The sequence below is a fragment of the Magallana gigas genome, chromosome 4 (genome assembly GCF_963853765.1).
Source record: "Magallana gigas chromosome 4, xbMagGiga1.1, whole genome shotgun sequence".
NCBI lineage: Eukaryota > Metazoa > Mollusca > Bivalvia > Ostreida > Ostreidae > Magallana > Magallana gigas.
In genome coordinates, this window is record NC_088856.1 from 49,675,393 (window position 1) to 49,696,932 (window position 21,540).

General features: G+C 32.4%; 1 long non-coding RNA gene and 1 other non-coding gene across 2 annotated transcripts; both read left to right on the forward strand.

Annotated features, from left to right (window-relative positions):
* Positions 1–332: 332 nt before the first annotated feature.
* On the forward strand, positions 333–3,668 carry LOC109619010 (uncharacterized). The gene is made up of 2 exons (XR_010713337.1): positions 333–2,379; positions 2,615–3,668. It is a non-coding gene; the product is annotated as an uncharacterized protein (transcript).
* A 6,284-nt stretch (positions 3,669–9,952) lies between these two features.
* Positions 9,953–12,064, forward strand: LOC109620947 (uncharacterized). The gene is made up of 2 exons (XR_010712668.1): positions 9,953–10,485; positions 10,696–12,064. It is a non-coding gene; the product is annotated as an uncharacterized lncRNA (long non-coding RNA).
* The last annotated feature ends 9,476 nt before the right edge of the window (positions 12,065–21,540 follow it).

The window sequence follows — 21,540 nt, forward strand, 5'->3', positions numbered from 1 at the left end:
AATGAAGAAGTATCAGCATGTAATGATAAAGTATCAGCATGTAATGTTAAAGTACCATCATGTAATGTTGAAGTATCAGCACGTAATGTTAAAGTACCATCATGTAATGTTGAAGTACCATCATGCAATGTTGAAGTATCAGCGTGTAATGTTAAAGTACCATCATGTAATGTTGAAGTATCAGCACGTAGTGTTAACGTACCATCATGTAATGTTGAAGTATCAGCATGTAATGTTAAAGCATCATCATATTATGAAGATTACCAACATAAGGCAGTTGAGGCGTTCCATACATGTACTTTATCAAGCGGAAGCTGCATTCCGCAAACAAGAGGCCCAGGGGCCACATTGCTTACCTGAGCAACAATAGCCATATCGTTGATCAAATCAGCATAACGGTATCAAAATCAAACTATCTTGACAATTAAGTACATTAAATGTGGTAAATCTTGCACAAAGAATAAATAAATATGCCGATTTTCATCTCCATATTTTAATGGTAAATACAAAGAGCCCTTTTTCGGTTTAGTATTTGTGAGGAGATTTTTCTTTATTCCTATTTAAAAATCCCCCTTTATGGCCCTACTTTTCGTAAGAAAAGCATAGTTTGATCATACGTTAATCTGCAAACCTACGCTTTAACACAAGTGGCTGAACGTTTTTCTAAATTTTTTTTTCTATATCGTCATCTGTTAAAATTTGCTACCCCATTGTTGCCCCAATATACTCTGATTCTAACTTGAATATACACAACGTGAGGATGCTTCCAAAGTTCCAGTTTTTCTGGCTAACGGTTTTTGAGAAGATTTTTAAAGATTGTCTTTATATATTCCTATGTAGAATATTATCCCCCCCCCCTTTATTGTGGCCCACCCAACTCCCGGGGACCATGATATGAACAGAAGTAAATCTACATTACTTAAGGATGCTTCCACAATAGTTCAAACTTTCCTGGCCAAATGGTTTTTGAGAAGAATTTTAAAGATTGTTTCTATTTATTCTTAGGTAAAACCTGATCCCCCATTATGGCCCCATCCTATTCCCGGGGACCATGATTTTAACAAACTTGAATCTACACTACTTGAGGATGCTTAGACTCGATTGTCAGCTTTTCCGGCCAAATGATTTTTGAGAAGAAAATGTTTAAAAAATATCTACAAAATTTCAATAATTTTTAAGTATTTCCTTTTGAACGAGGACATGGCCCTTCATTTTTACAAACTTGAATTTCCTTCACCCAAATATGCTTTGTGCCAGGTAAAATTGAAATCGGCTCAGTGGTTCTAGAGAAAAAGTCGAAAATGTAAGAAGGTTACAGACAGACAGACAGACGAACGCCAGACAAAAAGTGACCATAAAAGCTCACTTGATCTTTCAGCTCAGTTGAGCTGAACACGCTAGATTTTAACAGGAGCTTGGAATTTGAGAAGTTGTGTAAAACAGCAATTTGACGTTGCTATTTCATTGCTAGCGTCTCAGCCATGGTTCATTGAAGTCAGCAAGATTTGTCTGCCTTTTGGGCTAAGACTACGCAATCTGTGTATATTTCACTTGAAAACAGCGTGATTTTTAACTTGTTTTGACGCAAGAAAAAGATAGTTACATGCTACTTAAAGTTCAAGGTCTGTTAAAATGGTTCTGAGTCTAGTATGATCAACACTTCTAAATGAAATAGGTTACCCTTTGCTTCTTTAAGGGGGGGGGGGTGGTTCTGACCATTTGAAGACAGTATTTATCTTCTTTAAAAGAAGAACTTAATCTGTTAATATAAAGATATCGGAAAATATTCAAATTTTAAAGCTTAAATATTAGGATTTTTTCTTTACTAATAAATAAGAGGTATATCTTAAGAAATAATATCTCGAAGTTTAGGAAAGGCCGGATGGTAAATTTGTTGACTACTCAGGCTGCTTAAAGTTTTGCAAGATTGTAAATTAGAGAAGAAAAAAATTTTCTTTATAATTGTCTGTAATTTGGAATGTGGACCAAAAATAAATACCACTAAAATCATCAGATTTTAGCTGTTTATTTGTTTGTCTTATATAAATATTAGTTCAATGGTAAGATTGTTTTATAAGTTTTATATAAGGAAGGGAGAAAATACTAGTTTTCTTGAACAATGTTTTTTTGTATCCCATCACTTGAAAATCGTCCGGAAAATGTAAACTTCTAAAACCCGCGCTCTCACTTTCTACACTAACACACCCTTAACTTTCCTCTATCAATTGTTCTATGTTAACCATGTTTTAAAAGTTGTAAGCGATGCATGTATATAAAATGATGCATTTTTGTACTGAGGAGTGAAGTAAAAGGGGTTTGCCATTGTAACATGCTCTTCATCACAAAATAAACTGAGGTTGTGGGAGACATTATATATTAGTAAGTACACGAGATATTTCAATAAGACTATATCCTCATCTATCGGTATGTTTAAAATACTGATCCATCTGTCCTCCTATCTCTCTATCTTTCCCTCTATCTATCTATCTATCTATCTATCTATCTATCTATCTATCTATCTATCTATCTATCTATCTATCTACTTATCTATCTATCTATCTATCTATTTACTATTATTTTCGAAATTAACTTTTTTAAGCAAAACTATTTTCAGACTATCCAGACACTTGAATATTGCAGCTTGTGATCCGATCACCAAGTCATTGTTGGCATTAATTCGCAACGTTAACGATACAGGGTAGAAATAGAAAGAGCAAGAGTCATGAACACCACTGTATACAATCATTCTTATGACCTTGATAACGTTACAAATGTTGACGGAAGAAAACCATTCCTGTTGGATGACAGTTCTCATGACTTCCACTTCCAGTTTCCTACCCAAGTGGATATTATTAACGTTATTTGTGCAGTCATTGCTGTTTTGGGAGGCATTGGAAATATCGTTACCATTGTCATCATCTCGTACCAATCAAAACTTCATACACCGACATTTGTTGTAATTAAATGCTTGGCAGTGTCAGATTTCTTTGGATTAATTACAGTTTCTTTCCAATATTTTACAAATGTTTGGACTTTTTTACGTCGTCCAAATACATCTTCTTACGCAAACCTTTTTGAAATCATCGTTAACGCCGTTTATCTCAATTCACCCAGCCATGTGTTGTTACTGTGCGCCGTTAGATATTTGCTTGTAGTTCATCCCTTAGACAGCAGACGATATCTAACCGTCACAGTAGTCTCCCTTGGGTCGCTCACATCATGGATCTTAAGCTTTGTATTTGCGGTCATTTACGTTTCTGTCTATTCAGCCTTTGGAGTCAAAGATCAAAACATTGGTCTAGCTTTAGAGATGGCTTCAACAATTATTGTGATACTTTATCTTGTTTTATCCGTCATTATTATAATATCGATGCATTTAAAAAAGATGGCAGCCATTAAAAAATCTGCAACTAAAGGTCAAGTTCATAAAAAGATGCATTTTATAGCTTTTGTTATGCTGTTTTGCCTTGTACTCTGTCGTCTCCCTGATATTGTTGTACATTTTTTTTTATTTGTAAAGAAAATAGAGCTTTTCACCATTCATTTGAGAAACTGTTATTTTGTACTGAATTATTTCACCTATTCGTACAATCCATACATGCTTTTTGTGCTTTCATGTTTGAAATCTTGCAGAAAAAAATGAATTGAGAAAATATCGATGCTAAACATTTCTTAAGATTGAAACCTATATTTTCTCCAGGTATAATTTTATTGAGATAATTGGACACTTTATATTGTACATTTCATGTTATTTCCGGAATATGTTGTCAATGCATGTTGTCCCAAGCTTTGTTCATTTCTGAATTGATATTATTAATGGCATAAAAAAGTTTAAATATATAACACAAACAAATGTTTATTATGTTTTTTAATCAACTTTTGTCAGTTAACATTACATACTGAAATGTGTGTGTGTGTATATATATATATATCATGAATACTCATTTGTTAGAGCCCGTTTCAAAATACCTTCGATTTTACCACTTGGTGACAGTCTTGTTTTCGTCAGCAGCACGATAAACCCAGACGCCCGTCGCTTCGCCGGCATTAAAGACATGGCGCCGAAACACCCACGCAGTACGACCGCATTAGAGCTGGCTAGGTCGCCTTGCCGGTGTAAAGTAGAATAATGACCCCCGTATAAAAATGACTGGGGGTCATTTTTCGACGTAGAATAATGACCCCCCCCCCCCCGGGTCATTGTCCTACCTAGGAAAAAATGACCCCCGATCATTATTCTACAATGTACGTAGAAAAATGACCCTTTTTCCTGAAGAATAAGTGTCATTTTCATTAAAATGAGCACACTCTACCTAATGAAAAGTGACCCCTGTAGAATAATGACCCCCTTTTAGATTTAGATTAAAGTTTTCCAGTATAATTTTTTATTTATTTTGTTTTATTTTTTGTGAAATAGTCTTTACAATATTGTAATTTTTACTGCAGTTACTGAAAAGTAAAAGAAATTTAAATGCATATTCAAATAAACTTAAAGTGAAAGAAGGGGTATATCTTAGAAAATAGAAAAAAACAAGATACTGACGTATTGTATCGGAGTATGGTTGTCACCTTAACGAGTTACATTTACATGTTTCTCATTATTATGAGAGACAACACATTAAAATAATTGAGATACAAGACACTATAAAACAAAATTCTGTTTTTTGGCGATGAAAGAGTAGATTCGATATTGTTCATGAATTATACTTGCATTCTGAATGACGATTTTCCCCTACAATAAAGTACTGGGTATGCAAGTGCATAACCCAGAATTAATGATGAAACCAAAATTATGAAAACTTTATTCCATTGTTAGTCCTTATAATCATGCTGAAGTTAGCGGCCACTTACAGCATCCATGAACCAGTAGAAGACCGATAAGGAACATCTTCAAAGTAATGAGAGTACTCAAACAGAAAATGTATTTTACTTTATCATCAACATACTTCAATTATTATCAAGATGATTAATGCATCAATAATTTGTAGAAGCATTGACAATTTCGGAAACAGAAAAGATCGCCTGAAGAAGAAGAAATATAAATGCATCTTGTGATTAAAATCAAGGGAGATACACGTATAAACCCTTTGGAACCACCAGGTGGTACCAGGTGGTACCCGTACAGTCCAGATTTGATACCTGGAAATAATAGTCCTATTGGTCTCCTGCACTGCCCTGTAATTCGTTTGATGTACACTTTAAAGAAAAGGATGATAAGGGCCCACCATTCACCACAGTATTGTTGTGAATATTTTTAAAAATGACAAAAGTTCTAGTGAGCTAAATGGACTCATTTAGATATGATAGAAGCCCTCAGACGCTTGTTATAAATATATATAAAAAGTTCCTGTACATATCGCGCGTGTTGCTAAGTTCATGTGATCAAATCAAGGAGGATATAAACCCCTCAAATGAGCCCGAACCCCTTATCAACGCTTTTGGAAATATCTTTATTTAATATGTTTGATCAGTGTTTATTATCTATTTAAAATTTACTATAGTAGGTACTCTTGACACAGTTGCTCCTAAAATGAACACAAATTATACAACAATACAACAAATGTTTAGAATATCGATGTATATGTGTAGAAGAAACAAAACTAACGTAAAGTGATTTTTTTCTCAAAAAATCACTTTACTACGGCGACTTGAAAGGGCCAGATAAAAAAAATCTTGTTTGTTGAGACGAATTAGGATTTGTTCGGACGAATTAGCTATTTGTTCGGACTAATTAGCTATTTGTTTGGACGACTTAGATATTTGTTCGGACGAATAAGTTATTTGTTTGGACGAATTACGATTTTTTCGGACAAATTAAGATTTGTTCGGACAAATAAGTTACATGTATTTGTTCGGACAATAAGTTATTTGTTCGGACGAATTAGGATTTGTTCGGACGAATTGCGATTGTTCAGACGAATAAGTAATTTGTTCGGACGAATAAGTTATTTGTTCGGACGAATTAGAATTTGTTCGGACTAATTAGCTATTTGTTTGAACGAAATAGCTATTTGCTTGGACGAATAAGTTATATTTGAATATAAAAACAAAATTGTTGATGATTTATCTACAAGACTATCTGATCTGGCAATAATGTAGATGATGAAGAGGGAAAGGGTCTGTGATCAAGCCGACCCGGGCCGTTCTTTGAATGTCGTTTTTCTATCAAATGATAGCACCTAGTAAATGTTATAGATATACTAGTCACTGGTAATTCAAGGATGTTGGAGCATGGGCGGCAGATGCGATTTCCGGCCTAATAAATTTTCCAAAAAATGAATTTTAAAAATTAAGACTGAATTGAAATCTAACAACGGCGATCTGTATTCATTGGAGCAGCGATGATAACGGCGATTTTTGTTCAATGGAGCGGCGAAGTGTGTTTACTTTATTGTTTATACCGTCAAAAGTGGGGTATATATACATGTTTCTGGCGTGTATTGACAATCAACAGTGCATTAATTACATACTAGGGTCGACATTAAAGAAATACTGTTCTTCAGCTTTGATATATTCCTGGATCTGCGCATGATCTCGTAAACTGATTTAGACTTTTCACATCTGCGTATCCATGATTTTGAAATATCTCTCGTAATTCGTCTGAACAAATCATAATTTGTCCAAACAAATAACTTATTCGTCCGAACAAATCGTAATTCCTCCCCACAAATCCAAATTCGTCCTAACAAATAACTTATAAGAACTGGAGAGATACATCTTTGGTGAGAATATTTTGTTTGTTCAAGCAGTCGCTCAATGTTTCCCTAAAGGAAAACTGTTTCAAAACAAGCTGTTTTATGCTAAAAATGAGAAAATGGCGGGAAAAAGTTAACTTTATGATGTCATATTTTTGAATTGTGGGCACTAAAATCAAAATGAAAATTATGAAAACTTCAAATGTATATTTGTACAAATAAAACAAAGAATTACAGTAAAATGACAATGTTCAATTTAGGGAGCCATTTTAGGCTCAAACCATACATAGTCCTTTACATGTAAACCATTATTTAGGTATATACCACAGGTGATTGAGGACAGGACCCCCCCCCCCCCCCCTCTTTTCTATCCCTACACCCCCCCCCCCATCCCCTACTACTATTTAATAGAAGATGAGATAAGTAAACAAGAAGCACAGGGGCCACATCGCTCACCTGGGCCTTAAAGTAGTCCGAGTATCCCACTACGTCATAATACGGATTTTACAATATTGGTTCGACTTTTACAAAGCGTTTTTGATACCCGGTATTGATTTTGCTCTACACCGCTGTTGTAAACAATGGCAATAATAAGCAATTAGAACGTTAATATATGTATTCTATGAGAGATGGAAATGATTAATGTTGAGAAACTCGATTCTCTTAAAGTAAAATGAACAAGAGGCCAATGGGTCACATTGCTCACCTGACAACAGTTCCTTGTAACATTCTATTTCATAGCATATGTTATTTAGATACTTTAAACTTTGAACCCCTTTCTGAACTAATAGCTAATTTGTCCGAATAAATAACTTATTCGTCCGAACTAATAGCTAATTTGTCCGAACAAATAACATATTCGTCCGAACAAATACCTATTTTGTCTGAACAAATAACTTTTTTGTCCAAACAAATCCTAATTCGTCCGAACAAATCATAATTTGTCCGAACAAATACCTAATTCGTCCGAACAAATCGTAATTCTTTCGAACAAATCGCAATTCGTCCGAACAAATAACTTATTTGTCCGAACAAATCGCTAATTCATCCGAACAAACATCTGTTCTGTCCGAACAAAACCTACTTCGCCTCAATAAGTAACTAATTCGCTTGTTTAATTACGGAATGGCTTTGCAACAGTAGCAACACTTGTACAGATTTCTAAACACACACGTGTAGACCAGGCAATTTGTTGCCGATGCAATTGTAAAATAAAGTTTAGCATAGTGTGCATAAATTTTGTAAATCAAATATCGTATTTAAATAATAAAGCTATATAAAATGTTGTTAAGAATTATTCGTGGTAAAGTATCAAGTACAATTCAGCATATTTGTACACAAGTGCAGCTTCGTTTCCCGCCATATGTTATAGATTATTTACATTTTTGAATTGTATCGATACATTTACTTTCCTACTCTCTATATATCTTACTTTTCTCTCGCATTCAAGTCACGAGCGGTAAATGTCTTAACTCCGCGTACTACTATCTGATTGGACAAGGTTTTATAGTCAAAATTTGTCATCAACGAAAATGTTGCAGCATAGCTTACACACAAGTAATTATTCAGTTCACTGACCTGAATGGAGTTCAGGGATAGACCCAGATAGATTCTAAATAGTGCATATTTATTAGCACAATCGACTGCAACTATTATTAACGATATAAACTATTTAGCGTGCTATTAAAGGAAAAAAGTGAGAGATCTTTTTGAATGTTTGGCTCCACTTTCACCAAAATTAAAAAAAAATCACTCTCCTCATTTTCCAATTGACTTTAGAAAAGTTGGTGACGGCGGGGCCTGATGAAGCCCTATTTCACTTAGCCAGCTAAGTCTCTCTCTCTCTCTCTCTCTCTCTCTCTCTCTCTCTCTCTCTCTCTCTCTCTCTCTCTCTCTCTCTCCTCATACTTGAACAAAGGCATTCCAAACAAAAGAATATTTTCAAATATCAGTATATATAAGGAAAGTATAGTTGTTTTTTCTCGATCTGCACTGTTTCTTCCACATGTGTTGTTGTGGCAGCGGCATGTCTTCGATGCTGGCAAAGCGAACGATTGACTGAGTCCAGCGAGCTGCTGACAAAGACTTTGACTCTCGCCAAGTGTGAAAATCGACGGTACTTTGAAACGAGCTTTTTAGTTATGTATGCCCGAGTTGAATATGCTTACTTTCATCATGAATCTCCTGGATAATACGGTTTGGTCTTTGACGGTATTACTGTTGCATATTAGTGTATATTAGCTTAACTGAAACACAATGCATTACTAATTGCTATTAAGGAAAATGTAATTCTAGCATTTGAGACACAAAAGGACGTTTTAAGTGGTAAATACATATGACTTGTTTTTTCTGCAAGTGAGTGTTAAAGGTTGTCAAAACTATCTGCATGTTCAAAAGACAAAGGTTAACATTCTAGCAAAAACTGTTTAAAAAGAATAAATTTGTTGTACAAAGTTGTTATATTATTTATTTAAGTGGGTTTTTTTTATGAAGCTGTATTCATTCAGATATTGTTTACAGTCAGTATAATTAAGTCTGAGATATGACTATTATTGAGAATATTTTCCCCATCGCATTGTCTCGGTTTTTTCCTCGTTTTACCGTAACGAACTACTAGAAATATACAATCTATTCTCTCATCAGAACAGCAGACTTGGTTCATTTGCTTTCTTTATATTTTTAAGATTCATGCGTATTCACATTCAGGTGAAGAACATGATCCTAGGCATGCATATACCAGAATATCTTTATCGAATAGAGTGAACGTATTATATTTAGTGAGTACGATATTTGGCGGAAAACGATTTTTCAACAGGTCAGCAATGATTTGATTTGGCGCATTTCTGAATGTACAGGTTTGAAATTTGGCAATGCACTTAATTTAAAGGAACCCGCATATCAAAAAAAAAAACCAAACAAACAAACGCTAACAAGAATATTAAAGCACAGCTAAATGTAATCCATTTACTGTAATTTATTATGATCTCATGAACTCCTATTATTACGTAACTATAACTATTAAATTTATTTGTTCAACATGAATATAGTGATGAGTCTAAGTTAACTCTACTAACTGAAATTACTTTACTTTTTGTTCTATATGAAGGTTGGGTGGAATTTTTAGACTATATTTATCTTCTTTGAAAGAACAACATTGTAAAAAGATATTTTAAAGCCTAAATATAAGGAATCCTTTTTTACCAAATAAACAATAGTATAAAACTTAGGAAATTATATCTTGAGGTTTAAGGAAGATCGGAATGTAAATTTGTGGACCACCCAGGCTGCTTAAATTAAATTTGTGAAAGATAGTTAATCTGAATGAGAACAATTGAGGAAAGGATAAAGAATATTAACATAAATGAGGAAAGGGGAGAATTGTTGGCATTTCGTGTGCAACACGCATAAAAAATATGAAATGGATTTTTTTAATGATTGTTATTTTGAATGTGAACCAGAATTTTTAGCTACTACGTTGTAGTAACAATGTTTATTATACGTTTATATAAGGGAAGGAGAAAGTACTAGTTATCTTAAACAATAATGCTATGTATCTCATCACTTCAACATCGTCCGGAAAAAATCTAACCATAAAACCCGTATAAGTTTCTCACTTTCTACAATCACACCTCTATCAATTGTTGTATGAGAGACATGTTTTAAAGTTTGTAAATGATGCATGTATATCAGATGCCTTATATATGTGCTGATGTATGAACTTAAAAGGAGGGAGCCATTAAAACATGCTCTTTACCACAAAATAAACTGAGGTTGCGGGAGACCTTAACAAGTAAGTACACCATAATACGACTACTAGCATATTCTCATATGTTAGTATATCTAAATAATTGATCTATCTATCTATCTATCTATCTATCTATCTATCTATCTATCTATCTATCTATCTATCTATCTATCTTCCTATCTATCTATCTATCTATGTTTTTATATCGTGTTCCAAAAATATTTGGGGGTAACCTTTTTATTTCATTTTCTCTAGACTCTAGTGCATTGAGTTCTTGATTTGGTCATCAATTCACCGTTGGATAACAGATCAACGTCATTTCTCATATAACGCAGCAGAACAGTGTAGAAATAAACAGGACCATGAACACCACTTCATACAATCTTTCTTATAACTATGATAATGTCACACATGATCCCGAATTCTTGATGAATGAATATTCTGTTGACTTCCGATTCAAGTTTCCTACTGAAGTGGATATTTTCAATATCATTAGTGCAGTCATTGCTGTTTTGGGAGTCATTGGAAATATCGTTACCATTGTCATCATCTCCTGCCGATCAAAACTTAAGACCCCGACATTTGTTGCTATCAAATGCCTAGCCGTGTCAGATTTCTTTGGATTAATAACAGTTTTGTTAGAACATTTTACAAATGCCATATCAATTTTATTAACTCAGAAAAATATATTTATTATGTTGTATAGATTTATTTTATTCACAGTTCTACACAATTCACCATGCCAAGTCTTGTTACTGTGTGCTGTTAGATATTTGCTTGTAGTCCATCCCTTTGACAGCAGACGATATTTAACCGTCACAGTAGTCTCCCTCGGGTCGCTTACATTATGGATCTTAAGCTTTGTATTTGCGGTGATTTTTGGATATCTTATATCCAGTTTTTATAATGATTCTATCCTTTATTCGGCTATAAAGGATAGTGTATCGATAATCCAAGTCCTGTATTTACTAGCAGTCGTCATTATTATTCTAATAATGCATTATAAAAAAATATTAATCATAAGAAAATCTTCAACCAGACGACAAATTGATACAAAGATGAATTTAATAGCTACAGTTATGCTGTTTGGTTTTGTTGTGTGTCGTATTCCTATGACTGTTTTTTTTATATTGACATTAATAAGGAGACTGGACCTTTTTTTAGAGCATATGGGAAATAGTTATATTCTTCTAAGCATTATCACCTTTTCCTACAATCCGTACATTCTGTTTCTGCTAACAAATCTTAAATATTGCAGAAGAAAATGTTAATGTCCGATATTATATTTACTTATGTTTCACTGAGACAATTGTATGGATTAAAAGTAAAATGTCGATACCTTTTCTATGCAACATTGATGTCTTCTAGAAAATATTCGCCTTTAGAGTGCTTGCTTTGCTGAACATGTTTGCTGCTGTGTTGAGATATATGTATTTTATTGACATTTTAGAACCTTTACACAAGCGCTTTCCTAATTTTTGTACATGAGGCATGAAATGCCGTCTACATCTTTTTAAAATTTCAGAGTTAATCAAAAGAGTATGGTATCGTTAATATCAACATTTAAGCCAAATTGTCATCAATGGTCAAAAACCTGAAGAAATTTGTACAAAATATTATTTTTTAATAAAATAGAGTTAATAATGCACACCTTTTTCACACTTACTGTATAAATTTGTATTTTTTTCAATTAATTCTTAATAGATGAGTACACCAAATTTTATAAGTTAAAATAGACAAGATTCATAGGTCTTTAAATCTTACGGTGAAATCATTCCAAAAGGAAGAGCGAAAGACTGTACGTTAAAATATATGTAGCTAGATGCATGATAGACAAACATTATGTGTTTGACAACTATTTCAACCCAAACATTATATCTTATACATTTTATTAAATTGCATTGCATGACGAAAATTGCCTTGTGTTCTTTTTGATTTTTGTTGTTGAAATTTTAAGATTGACGAGGCCATCATGTAGTATCAATGTTTTTGAAATCCTTAAATGAAATAAAAATATGCAGGAAATTCGAAATATATCGGGATCATGTACAATCACTCGTGTATGATTGTTTTAACAAATGGTTTGAAAATTTAAATTGATAACTACTTGAGATTCCAAAAGAACCTGCTGCGACCGGTTCCGTTCCAGGGCGTTAAAAATTGCTGCAATCGCCGTGGTAATGACCGCCCCAAAAGGCCATTCACAATATCCCGATAATTATCAAATTGAATGTAAACTTTCCTAACGAAAACCAGTTAATTCACTGTTTTATCAAAGGTTAAAAATGTCAATTCTATCAAACTAAGGTTTTTTCCGCTTTGTCAATATTTAGGTCTTTCCACCTTTCAAGTGAAAGACCTGTTGTTGTTCTTTTTTTTAAATTATTTTTTCCCCCTTTTTTTCCAGGGACAGCTTTTTTATTTCTAAAGATATTAAAACATTTTTTTCCTTATGTTATTGACCATTAAAAGTTATGGTACCAAATGACCCTTTGCTTGAAACTCCAAGAACTTACAACGTTATTGCCCTTGTGAACGAAAAGCTTGTTTTTGCTACTTCTCTGAAACCATAAAAGATAGAGACTTGGAACTTTTACCAATGTTTTTGTACACTTAGAGGATTCTTCAATCTATTCATACCGAAAGAATCTGAGACCCCTTTCTAATAGTTATTACCCCTGAAAGTATTTGAATTTCCATAAAATCACTTCTTACTTTTTTTTTATTATTTATCATAGAGACTTCAGACCACTTGGGATAGAAGCGGCTTCTTGGCCAAACAAAGTAACATAAAGGTTAAAGGTCAATGTCATTTTAAAATCTGTTAATTAATGCGTTTCAAGATCTCTTATGTTTAGGGTGGTAGAGAAAAACCTTTTCATGGATGTAGTAGGACATCTTAAGACATTTCAAAATATAGCTCCTTGGCCCCTACCTATAAATATTTACAGTGATATTGCCCTTATTGTACGAAATGCTTGTTATCTCTATTCCTCTGAAACCATAAGAGATAGAGACTTGAAGCTTTTACCAATGTCTTTATTACACTGAGAGGATTCTTCAAACTAGTTATACCGAAATGATCTGAGGCCCCCTTCTAGTAGTTATTTAAGTGTCTATAAAATCACTCCAAACTTTTTGTCTACCTTGGCCGAACAAAATAACATAAAGGTAAAAAGCAAGGATGATTTGGAAATTCGTTAATTAATGAGTTTCTAGATCTTTTTTGTTAAGGGAGGTACAGAAAAACCTTTTCATTGATGTAGTATGACGTCTTCAGACACCTCAGACATTTTAAAATATAACCCTTCAGCCCCATACCTTTTAACAATTATAGAGTTATTGCCCCTATTGTACAAAATGATTGTTATCGCTACTTCTCATAGACTGTTAGAGGTAGAGACTTCTAACTTTTACCAATGTCTTCAGTACACTTAAAGAGTTCTTCAAGTTATTCATACCGGAAGGACCCGAGGCCCCCTTCTAACAGTTATCGCCCCTGAAAGTTTCTTAATTTTGTAAAAACAAAAACCTACAACTTTTGAATCTTACATCGGAGGGCCTTCAAACCACCTTAAATTGAAATGTTAACCTTTACCAGTCAATATGACATAATGGTCAAAGGTCAAGGTCAAGCAAAAAAAATTGCATATGTAAGTTTTTGAGATTTTTTTTAAAAAGTAACGCAGAGAAAGTGTTTTATTAATTATATTGAAACAAAACATTAAAAAATAAGGTGGAAAGACGTCTAATTGTTCGAGAAAAATTAGTCTACTAGTTTTTATTCTTCACTTACCTGAGATTGCAATTTTCATACCTGAATGGTCACCTGCTTATACACCGTAGTTTGTTTCATACTTGGTACTTGTAAGTATCAATTTAATACATTTTATACGAGGGTTATTCGAAATCTATTTAGACAACTTATGTATTTCCCGTTTTAATTGACAAATGTTAGTCAAACATTAGGGTTTTTTTAATGGTAAATAAAGCAGCCCGACGCAGGCATATACTTTGGGAATAGAAACCTCAGTCAGCTTACAAAAATGTTGGTAACCCTCAATTAGTCATCACAAAATTAAGTTTAAAGTCTTACTAAGACGATGTTTTATATTCTTTGTAACATTTCTGCGATACACACTAGTGTACACTTCAGTTGCTTCAGATATATGTTAATTATCTGACGTACAAAAAACCTAAAACATATTCAAATGATTGTGGCTGGGATGGTAAAATTAGTTAAATTTATTTCTAAACACGATACATTTAAAAGATTGGCAGTTTCTGAAAGGAATAATTATACCTTGTATACAATTAAAGCTATTTTTGTACCAAATGTAATGATATCTTTTTCACATTGCTAAAAATATCATCTGCTGTATCTCACCTTTCAAAATTACAGAAAACAATTTTAGTTATTTCTTCATAAACATACATTCAGGCGTACACATTAACAACATTGTATATCAAGAATATCTAAGACTCTGACGGATTAATGAATATACACCAAATATAAAAAAAAAACTATTAATATGATGTGTGGAAATAGTAAACATGAAATAGAGCCGTTCTAGGTAAACTAAATGCAATCTGCACCTGAAAAATCAAAATATTATAATTGAATGCAGCTTTTTAAACATGCATAAAGAGGTAAACGTTATCCGCCTGTTATCTGACAGAATACCGTGTCCTTTATTTATTATCTATTTGTTTTTCAGTTTGAAAACAATGACACACTGTCAGTATGGTTTTATCTTCAAGGAACAGAGGATACGAAATATTTGTTCGTGTTTTTGTAAACAGTGAATATTATACAGTGAAGAAAAGTTTAGTTGTGACGATGCAGACTTTAACCTCTCAAGTCAAGCAATACACAATAGTGTTTTGAAAAGCCAAAAATATGTAGATCGGAAAGCACCAAGAAACAGTGATGGACTGACGCTTTAATTTGCTATGAAAGCAGCACCTTCAAAATTGAGCTAAAACATAATGAAAAATAAACATTTTAAACTAATTATTTCATCATTGGTTTATGAGCATAAAAATTAAGCTAATAACAATAAAACGAGATTGCCTTTGTGAGGGGGTAATGGCGTATTTCAGACATTTGTAGTATATTTTTAATAGTAGTCTTTTTAGTTGATGCGTAACCGAAAATAAGGGACAGTTATCATTTGGTTTTTTAAGTTTTTGTTTTGTTTTTTGTTTTTGATTTTTGGTATTTTTTTTTGGGGGGGGGGGGGGGGGTGGGTTATTACCGATTGTTTTCTCATGGTGGTGAGAAGCATCTATACTAGAGAACATTACATCATTTTAAGATGACAGACGATGATTATATAATCAGTAAATGTCAACCATTCAAAATGGGAGGATTGCCTCTTGCCATTTAAATGCAATTCATTCATAAATTGTCGCTATTTTCGACAGGAGTAAACATACTTCACTTCCAACGGTTACATTAAAGGGGCATGGTCACGATTTTGGTCAAAAATTATTTTTATGGTTTTTATGTTAACAATGCATCAGTAAGGCGTTTTAAATATGCAACCAAAATTTGACTCATTTGTTGAGTTATAAGCAAATACTGGGATTATAATACTTTGCTATGTAAACAAAGCTTTTGTTTACATTTTAAATGTTGAAGTGAAAATTCCAGTTTTAGACCTGAAATGAATATGTTAAACGTTAGGAACTGTTTATTTATGCTTAAAATGAATAGGAGCCTAGTCAAATCCGCTTAAAAAGTTTTCTAATGGTATATTGAACCTATGTAAACAAAAACAGGGCACGAGCCTTGTTTACATGACAAAGAATAATGAGCGCTGTACCTTGCTTATAACTCAACGACTGCCTCTCAAATTCCATTTGATCATTAAAAATGCATTCCTTAAGCATTGTCAATCCCAAAATCGTGACCATATCCCTTTAAACTGCCAACTGACCAGACATTGATTTTAAATAATCTAAAGTATTCCTAAGTTCACTCCTCTTTTTTTGGGGGAAAGTGTCACCCAACCTCATAAATTTGGATACTATGATGCAAATTAAAAGAAAGCTTTTTAAAGCGTAAAATTGTTAGTAACATTGTATACAAACTATATATATATATATATATATATATATATATATATATATATATATATATATATATATATATATATATATATATATATATATATATATATATATATATATATATATATATATATATATATTGTTTTTAGACGGGGTCACGTTACCCCGTCTATTAGTTTACTGTCAGCCGAAGTCTCAAACCGGAAGGTACGCGTAGAACACATGAACTGAGTCTACGCGTAAGAAAATAGTGCAGAAAGTTTTCATGCATTGCAGTAAATATAATTATAAAAACACGCATTAAATCTTTTTGTCCTTTGTGTATCAACCAAACTCTAATTAGAAAATAAACAAATAGTTTTATTGATCAAAATATTCTTGCTCGGGTTCAAATGTGGAATGAGTTACGTTACTGTATGCACAACACATTTGACGATTCAGTTGGTGTACGAGCTCATTAATCAATATATAGAAGAGGTTGAAGGTTGAATCGAAAGTAAAGTTCCCAAACGCAATGCACTATTTTTGAAAAAGTTGTGGAAATTATTTTGACAATCTTTCACCTGAATACTACCAAACTTCGATTCATGCGCAAGTCGAAGTTAAAATCAGGACGGATAATACACAGATGTCTTACAAATTAAACAGGTGTTTCATTGGCTTCCAGTCTACTCGCGGTATGACTGCTGTTCGTCTCGAAAGGAATTTTGTACATAGAAAATAAAAACAAATCTGAATTTGCCTTCTCGTTCACTGGCTCTTTAGTTAATTAAACTGAATTTAAAATTTGAACAATGTATCGTAAGCAAAATCTATATAGATTATACTTTTTGGGTGATCAATACATCAAATAATATATACAATCTTATCGATTAAAGAATCAAGTTAAATGTTAATGTTCATGTTGCCCGGCTTAGTTGGAATCAGGCTTGGGGTGAATTACATTGTAAAGTAATACATTACATTATAATTACATCATGAATTAGGGCATTAAATTACCATTAAAATTTACTGAATTTTCTTAAAGTAATGCATTACATTACCATTACATGATTAAAGAAATGCATTACCATTACCATTGCTTAGAGAAAAGTCAATAAGTTTTAAAAAGTAATTTAATAGCTAAATAAAGAGTTTTTGTAAATGTTTCATAAATTAAACATGCTTAAACATATTTACAGGTTCATGTTCACTATCGTGTTCAAATTTAATGACTTGTACAAGATTGCTGTTGCACTTGTAGTTCTCAAAGTAAGGTTGGTCCCGTAACATTTACACGCCAATGGCGGAGTTGCCAATCTCGGTTATATATGTCTCTTATTTCGGAGTATGATTTTTAGTGAAAGGAACGGTTGTATCGTAATTCGTATAAGTGATGCACGAGTTTACACAAAAAAAGTAGTAAGTGGCGATATCGGATTTGTTTTTACCTATTAATTTTGCATGATTCGCTGGAAGAAAATCGTGTCAGATAAGTCGGTCTAAAAAATCAATATGGCGACCGTGACAAACCTATTTATTGTTAGAATACTTGGAATCTTATTGTAAAAAAAATATTTCTTACGTCAGGTGCCTGTGTTTGTTATCGGTATACAAAATAATTAATGTTCACGTGCACTTTGTTTGTTAATTCAGCAGTTTTCGGGGTTTTCATAAACCTTGTGTAACGGATATCGTCCGACTTGTGGATTTTCTCTTGGATCACAAAATTGAATAAATCTAATGATTAAAATTATCTACCTTGATATAGTTGTTTTGATTTTCCCGGTTAGTAGAAATTTATAAAAAAAATTATTTTACATAGATACCGTTGTGTCAATTTTTTCTACAATTATGAAGGCCGGGATTGAGTAAAATTTAGACACAGTATCAAACAATTGCAAAAAGCCGAATTAACATAGATTGAAACAACTAATTCAAATTTATAATTTTTGGAAGCATATTCGAGGAAATCAAGGACAATTACAAATTCAAACTCTCAAGATCCCGTCTTTCAGTACTCTCAGTACTTTGATTAATGAACCCGCTTCGCGGTTTCTAAAGCGTAAACTGCCCAAAACCTTTTTATATCGTATAAAACTAAAAAATATTGAATTCATTCCTTAAGTGTTTTGTTGTGTTTTACTCTTGAAAATACATGTAAATTGTGAACCTAGTTCAACAATTTATCAACAATCGAAATCTTTGTGTAAGCAAACATTTTCTTTTTTAAATGTTATGTAATTTTCAGATAAAACAACTTATTGAGACAATCAGGGGAAGGTAACTAGCAAAAATATACAAAAGTAACTTTGATTGTATTATAATGTCGTCTAGCATGGATGTCGATTTGCAAATGACAACTATGATTGTTGGTGAAGAAGAGTCTATCACTTTGAATCGAACAATAGTGTGGGGACACTTTACCTTCTGGATTGCGTACGTTACCACGACAACAGAAGTAACCATTGTGTGTGCTTACTTTGTAATTGCGTCCTTTGGCATACTCGGCAGTCTTGTCACGATGGGCAACATCCTTTACGAACCCAAACTACATACACCGACATTTGCTGTCATCAAATACCTTGATTTGACAGATTTTTTTTCAGTTATTACATGTACCTTTACTTTTTTAATTTTACTAATTTGGTTGCAATTGTGAAATCATTTGCCATATGTTTTTACGCGTTTTATGTGAATTCATCCTTTCACGTGGTGTTACTCTCTACTGTCAGATATTTCATCACAATTTATCCCTTAAAAAGTAGACAACATTTAACATTAAATACGATATCTCTGACTTCACTGTAAGTAATGTTCACAAGGAGTTATTTGCAGTTGTTATATATAACATATACGACATCAGTGATATTTATGTTAAAATGGTCAATTGCCACTGCAATCTTTATAATTTTTGTGATCTTTCACGCGTACTGTATAATTAAGGCACTGTATGGGTATCTTGTAATTTATGAGTTTGTTTCATTTGATTCAAATACAAATTTGCCCCTGCAATCCTTTTATATTTTGACTGTGTGTATAAACTATTCATGCAATCCCTATATTTTGTTTTTACCGTCAATTGTACGTTCATGTATTTCAAAAAATCAGATCTGCTGCAATGAAAATTAACATTTAACGTCTCTAAGGAATATGGGTTAAAATACTTAAAAGAGTAAAAAAAAAATACTTTGATTAGAAATTTCCAGGATTGAAGCATTCATTTTGCTTATGAATGTAAATGCATGTAGAACCAATAATAACTTGATATGATAATGATTTGTTTTTCTTGGTATTGCTTATCAAAAAGTAATTATTATTAACTATGCAGATTATGTCAGGCGGTTTTTGCCAAACATATTAGTTTGTTAAATGATGCTTTTCTTGTTTAACTTTAGAATTTTGTATTATCTAATAATATTTTTTTTAAACTGTTTTTAAGAAAAGCAACAATTTTATGATTGAAGTTTTTTTTTTGTCATACTGTTTTTCAATAAATCAATTATAAATATGAAATATGTGTTTAATATGAAATAGAAGATGAACCATTCCACTAAGCAGAAGAACAACAGTTCATATTGCGAAACATAAGTTTCCAATAGTTAAATTGCTGATGAAGATTGAAGACGGTGGAAATAAGATAATGTAAATAACAAATATCTAAATCTAAATGTAATTTATTTAAGCAAATGGCTTAATACACTGAATTGGTTAAAGGTAAAAATTAGACATGAATGTAAAGATAAATTTTATTAATTTTATTAATAATAACCAGATTTTGACCCGTGCGTACACAGGTTGACATTGAATATGATATCGGACATTTACGAAATAGATACATCGACACACCATATTGTTGACATTTACATGACCAAGCTTTAAGAGTACAATAATGCTATTAATTTCACTACACTTTGCTTAGTTAGAATAATCCAATTGTGTCTCAGGACAGGCCTTCACCACAGTTAATATGCCTCCCATATACCCGTAATGTAGCAAAAAAAAAATGCAGAATCGCTCCAAAACAATTTTGGAGAAAATTAATTTAATGAGGCTGTATTGAAAATAACAGTCAAATTTTCATTTTAAAATTTAATTCATTTTAATGAAGAATTCAACACTTTTTCACCAACGTTTTTAATCGCTTTGAATTTACACACCATGTTGACATTTGGAACTCTCGGGATATTTCATATTAAATGCACTGAGTTAGAGTTATCTCCCGTATTCCTTTAATGAAATAATTTTCAATGAAAATTTACACGTACTTGTAATTTCGTTTCTGAGTTTATCCATGCAAATGTGATATTGTGGAAACAAAAACTAAAAAGCCTCCTGTGATTTAGCTAAAATGTAATGCGCATGTGCAAGATTGTAAAATCCAAAAAATCCAGATGATTTCCAGAATTTTTAAAGGAATTTTCGTTAATTATTAATTGGCCAAGCTTGATTGAGAAAAAATAAAAAACAAATTGGTAATCTTCAAGTATCAATTATGTTTAAAATATATAAAACAAAAGACAGTACTCTTCCGATTTCTGGGTATTAAAGCCAAAAAATTCGAGTCTATTATTTCAATACAGTAGTATAGATACAACAATTCTTATGATTATTGCTGTACCGATTCAAAGAAGTCTAAATAAGGCTGTTGTGATTTTTACAAATCGAATTGATGCCAATTAATCGAAGGTAGCAAATACAATTAAGAGAAATTTTGAAAAATAGTTACATTTTAGTATTATTTTCCTTGGGAGGTTAATGTAATTCTGTATTTGCGTGTAAGAATAATAAATAAATACAAGTAGAGGCTTAATTGTTTGTACAAAGAAGTAAAAAATAACAAACCCTATGATGATTCTAATCCATGTGTGTTAAAAGCAACCTGCCCTTTGACCGGAGTATTGAAGGGGTCTCTATCAATATACATTAGATCTAGAGGTTATTTTTTTTTTGGCTATTACTTTGACTTTTGAAATATTTATTAGCTCATATTTTTAAAGTACTTAATAAAATACATAAAAATCGCGAAAATTTTTGCTATTACTT